We start from the raw sequence: 6,000 nt of genomic DNA, 5'->3' as shown, positions 1-6,000 counted from the left end.
TTGCCCAATCAGAAGTCAGGACTGCACTGTGACCTGCCCGGGCTTCATGGCAACGGCGCCGCTCCGCCCCTGCTCTAGGCCGTCGCGTCCGCAGCCATGGCAACTGTGCCTACTCACCACTCCTAACGTCATGGTGTCCCGCCCCAGAGGCCCAGAGCGTGTCGCCATTGGCTGCTGCCCGGCGGCGAGACTACAGATTGGTGATGTGGGGTGCCCATCGGAAGGCTTACCTTCGGGAGGGTGAGGTAAGCGGATCTGGGGGCTCTGGGGATTGTGAGGACCTTGGGGCTGTGGGGGCGGCCTCGGTCTCTTCTCCCCGCTCGCTGCTGCCGCCCCCGGGCTGGTGGAGGCGGGAGGGAGGCTGGCGGGAAGCAAACGGGACCCCACGGGACGTCCCCGCCGGCTCCAGTCCCTTGTACAAACCAGGAAGCTGAGGCACAGACGCTGGACTGGGCTCAGTCCCCTCGTCAAACTGCGGGAGCCGCAAATCCAACTGCAGAGTATTCAATAAAGACCAAGAAGCAGCAACGTAAATAAGTCAGGAAGACAATAAGCATTGCCTAAGCGCCTACTTAGTATGCCAGGCTCTGTGCCAAGCACTGGTGATACAAAAAGGGGAAAAAGACAACCCCTGCCTTCGGGGAGCTCACAGTCTATCAGGGAGACACCATGCAAATAACGGCATGCGAATAAGCCTTGTACGGGATAAGTTGGAAATAGGGATAGGGAAAAGCTCCCCAAGAGACAGAGACGAGGAGGGAGAGCAGTGCAGGCAGGGGGCAGGGCCAGTGACCATGCCCGGAGACATGAGATGAAGTGCCACATAGGACCCCCCCATCTTTCCGGACTCCTTACACCTTACAACACCCCACTTGTGTACTCTGATCCAGTTTTACTGGTCTCCTTGCTATTCCTTGTATAGAACACCCCATATCTCACCTGGGGATTTTCTCTGACTCTGCTCTAAGCCCCAAAGGCTCTCCCCTCCCCATCTCTGCCTCCTGGCCTCTCCCAAGTCCCAGCTAAAATCCCACCTTTTACAGGAATCCTTTCCCAGACCCTGAAAACTAGTTCCTTCTCCCTGTTTCTTATCTGTCCTGACTATAGCTTGTCTGCACATGTGTTTGCTTGTCCCCCCCATCAGATGGTAAGCTCTTTGAGGGCAGGGACCGACTTTGGCCTTTCTTTATTACCCCAGCACTTACCCCAGTGCCTGGTATATAGTTGCTTAATCAATGTTTATTAACTGACTGACTGACGTGAAGAAAAGCAAGAAAGCCAGCTTGCCTGGGCTAAGGGGGGCTCAGAAGAGAGTGATGGATGATGAGCCCAGATAGGTGACTGGGAGCTGGGCCAGAAAAGGCTTTAAATGCCGACAGAGGAGTTTGCATTTGGTCCGGCTTGAGGTGATGGAGAACCACTTGGAGTTTACTGAGCAGTGGAGTGACACGGGCCAGACCTGTGTTTTAGGAATACTGGTTTGGTAGCTGAGAGGAGATGAATGGGTTAGACTGGAGGCAGGGAGACCAGGGAGGAGGCTGTTCTCAGACGTCCAGAGGAGAGGTGACGTGGGAATCAAGTAGTAGGATCCTTCTCTGCCACATTTACCATCCTTCTTCCCCTTCTTGCTATGTGTATGTAACCAAGTCAGCACTACCATTCCTAGAAAGGATGCATCCGCTGATGTCCTAGGATTCCACTCACCTCCTTGAGACATCCCAAAGCAAAACACCCCAGTCTGGCCACACTGCTATCTATCGATCCATCCATCTGTCTGTCTATCTATCTATCTACCTATGCATGCTTGTATGTATCTATCCATCTATACATGTACATACATATATACACACACATATGTGTGTATTGACTGCCTCTATTAGAATGTAAACTCCTTGAGGGCAAGGATGCTCATGCCTTTTGTATCCCCACTGCTTAGCACACTGACTGAAACATAGTAACCCTTAATAAATGCTTTTTTATCATCTTTCACTTACTTATTCTCTGCTCCCCCATAACCATTTGCAGGTTTCAGGGGGATTATAGACTAACCTACTTTTAATCTCCATCAATCTCTGCCACCCCCTTCTCTCCCCCAAAAAACAAAGAGGGATTTAATTCTTTTTTTTTTTTTGCTTTTTTGGAGGGGGGAGGGCAGGGCAATTGGGGTTAAGTGATGCCCAAGGTCACATGGCTAGTACGTGTTAAATGTCTGAGGCTGGATTTGAACTCAGGTCCTCCTAACTCCAGGGTCGGTGCTCTATTCACTGCGCTACCTAGCCATCCTGGGATGTAATTCTTGACTCCAAACTCAGCAAATTCTACCTCCTAGTGAGGCAGCAGGGAGCCTGGGGGAGGGATAGGAGGCAGTGCCAAGGACCAATGCCACCTGGAGCCCCATATCCCCTTGGCCCTGATAAAGAAAGCCCAGGATGCTGAAGCCAAGAGTCCGGAGAGTGACTGTGCGGCCATCCCAGGGCCCACAGTGGAGGGGCAGCCTGACAAGTGCTCCTTCAGGGACTGAAGCCCTGCAGCCTGGGGATCAGAAAGAAAAGTCCTTGGCCCTGTCAAGTGGCTTAATATCATTCTATCAGTGGAAACAACACGGAGGAGAGGCCTCTGGCCACTGCACCCCAAGGACCAGGGGACCTCTCCATCTGATGTGCAGCTGAAGCCTTCCCTCAGGGTAGTCTCCCTCACTAGACTGGGAGCTCCTGGAGGGCAGGGGCCATCTCTTCTATTTACATCCCCAGCACTTGGCACGGGCAGCTGACATGGGAGGTAGTGAAGCCTCTTGGCACAGTCCCAGAGGCCTCCACATTCTGCTGGGAGGCTGGATCTCGCCATATTCACAGTCCAGGCCCTCCTCTTTAGCCTCCTCTCTCCACCTGTAGCCATCCCCATCGCTTCTGGCCACTGGCATCTCTAGCTTTTTCTAAATCTTTACTTTCCAGGAGATCCCTGGCCAGACTCCTTCCCCAAAGACACCATTATCCAGAGAGAGACATACAGTCTTCTGGGAGATATAGTCCAGGAGGCAGAGGCTGGGAAGCCTGAGCTAGGCTGCTCCCCTCAGCTGCAGGGTGGCTTTCTCCCGAGCCCAAATTCAAGCTGTTATGAAAACACAAGTAAGAAAGATGTTTGCACACACTAGGTATTAAAACTTAGAAAACTGTGGAAGAAATACCAGTGAGAGTTGCAGTAAGAGTGAGACCTCTGCTTTGCAAAGAATTTTTTCATAATCACCAAGTATGTGTGAGACTAATTCCAAATACCCAGCAGATTATCATTGGGAAAGATCACATCTCCACTTTGGATTTTGTGTTTGGCAAAAATTCAAACCAAGATGAGGTTTATCGTACCTGTATTAAACCTCTAGTTGCATCATTGGTTGAGGGATATAATGCTACAGTTTTTGCCTGTGGACAGACTGGATCTAGGAAGGCATACACCATTGGAGGAGGCCACATTGGAACACTGAAGATAGAAACCCAGAAGAGGACTCCAAAAAATTTACAAAGACTCAGAGAAAAAGACAGCTTGGGCACAAACTCAACTAGAATTCCTGGAAGAAATAAAACAAGAATTATGAAAAATGTTTTATAAGTGAAATGAGTGTGCTTAAGGAATAAAAAAAGGAAAATAAATTAGAGGATCTTTATGCAAAAAAAAAAAAAAGAAAATATTGTCCAAAGGATTTCTTCCAAGGAGCACTGTTTTCTGGCCTCCAAGCATCATGACAGCATCAGGAGCACATCCTGCTGACCTTCCCAATATAATATATGGCATGTGGAGAGACCATTGGATTTGTAGTTGGGTAAAAGAGAGGAATGTTGTGGACATCATTTACCTTTATTTGAGCAAAGCTTTTGATAAAGTATCTCAGATTTGTGGAGAAGATGGGGGAGGGCCCCGATGTATTCTGCCCTCATCAGGCCTCATCTGCAGCACTTTGTTCAGTTCTGGGCTGCAAAGCTTAGAAAGGTCATGTTAAACCGGTGAGTATCCAGAGGGCAGTCGTGATAACGAAGGGTTTGGGGCCCTGTGTCATATGGGCATCACTTGAAGACCCTGGAGAAGCTTCAGATTCAAGTATCTGAAGGGCTATGTCACGTGGAGCAGAGATAAGCCTCCTTCTCTTTGACCCCAAGGTCAGATTCAGGAGGAGGAGGGAAGAACAAGTCCTGTTCTGATTTCATAAGAATCCCTGCAGTTGTGTGGCAAGGGGAGACCAAAAGAGCTGCAATGATGTGTTAGGGATTAGGGTTAAGTGAAGGTTCTAGGGAAGGATGCCAGGTTTGGGGAGTAGGGGTGGTCCCTCAAGGAACTTCCATCTTCCCCCAGTGCCCAAGGCAGGACTGGCACAAGGTGGGCCCTTAATAAATGTTTGTTGCAACAACAGTTCTTTTCTGTTGTAATAGAGTAAACAAATATTCACAGTAATGCTCAGGGCCCCCACCCACCGAAGCTCCCCCTTTTTAGATCAATCAGGACATGACCACTCATCATAATAAACACAAAAACAGTTTATATAAAAGTGTCACAATATCAAAAACATACATCAACAGTAAACACCCTCAGTACCTGTGGCCTAAGAAAAATCATGTTGTCTTCTCACAACCTCCCCATAGAAAGAAAGCCATAAGTCCAACCTTTGCCCAGCTTTTCCCTGGTCAGTCGAGGGAAGCTGTACACATTGGGATGACGAATTGTCCCAAGGATGACAGGAAGAGTGCCACTTTGTGATGCCTCTGTCATCAGACTCCACCTCATGGGTGAGGGACCAAGATTGGGCTGCTGCCATTCTAGGAACAAAGCTTTCATGACCAAGTCTGCATCTCAGAGGTAGAGGTGAACCATTAATACCTGGGACATGAAGCCCGGCAGCTCAGAATGCTCCCAAGCCCCAGCAGAAGCAGCCAACACCTCCTCCATTCCATCACTTCCATTTTTTTTTCCAACAGTCTTTCTGAAACCACCCGCCTCTGAAACATCCCCATGCTTATGCTTCCTGAGATGAAACAGAGGCTCAGGTCCCAAAGTCTTATGGGATTGTGGATCACTAGACCTCTGAAGAGACAGCTTACAGTTGAATTAGCTAATTAGCAAGCATTATTAAGGACTGACTGTGCCAGGTGCTGTGTTGAGTGATAGAGATGCAAAGAAATCAATGAAGGAAAAAGTCAAGAATTTATTAAGGTCTTACAGTGTGTAAGCACTCTGTGAAGGGATGAAGATACAAGAAGTGAACGGATGAAAAAATACTGAATAAGTGCTTACTGTACCAAGCACTAAGATATGAAGAGAGAAGCGAGACAGGGCCTGCTCTCAAGGAACTTCATTCTAATGGGGAGACAGGGAAGGTTTCAGATTTACACAAGTCAGAGGGAAAGGTCCTATGGTCCTTGGGGTGCAGCAACAGCAAAGTAGATGGTCATGCCTCTTTTGCAGCGTCATTTGCACCGATAAAACCCTGTCTGCTTCTGGTGTTGAACCACTTGACAATGCCAAGGACTGTGGCGGGACCTTTCTTTGGAGTCTGTGGCTGTGGATACAGCACCCACAGCAGCATTGGCCAGCCTACAACTTCACCAGGCTTGCTTGCTAGGATGCTCCCTGTGAGGGCTAGGTCAACTACAGGGACAGTGGTCTGGGTTGGGGGTTGGGAAGAACAGAAAAGTGCTGTGCCTCTCCTAGGACTCTTGGGTTTAGCTGCCCACACATGGAAAGTGGTCAGCAGTTGACGCAGATGGTGACAAGTAAGGTAAGTCCCTTCTCCACAATGATTGCTCAGGCTAGAAGCAGGGTTAATGATCTGGGGGGCACTGCTATTCCCAAGGATTTTGGATTCAGGAGCCTTGCTATCTCTGTCAAGATTTCAGTGGTTGGTTGAGATAGTAGTTTGGCTTTCCCAGCATATATTGCCTCCTCTCCCTCTTCTCAAGAAGCTCACATTTGGATGGATGGATGGATGGATGGATGGATGGATGGATGGATGGATGG

The 6,000-nt window shown here is 49.0% G+C and overlaps 1 protein-coding gene across 2 annotated transcripts in view; it reads left to right on the top strand.

The window, feature by feature from the left end:
* The window catches only part of LOC138165054 (small ribosomal subunit protein eS8), a 230,036-nt gene that overhangs the window by 139,554 nt on the left and 84,482 nt on the right, over positions 1–6,000 (top strand). The gene's annotated exons all lie outside the window — the stretch shown is intronic.

Source organism: Petaurus breviceps, unplaced genomic scaffold (genome assembly GCF_028583685.1).
Source record: "Petaurus breviceps papuanus isolate PSGF00001 unplaced genomic scaffold, PetGlider_PUasm1.0 207, whole genome shotgun sequence".
NCBI lineage: Eukaryota > Metazoa > Chordata > Mammalia > Diprotodontia > Petauridae > Petaurus > Petaurus breviceps.
This window is presented reverse-complemented; position numbering and strand designations above follow the sequence as displayed.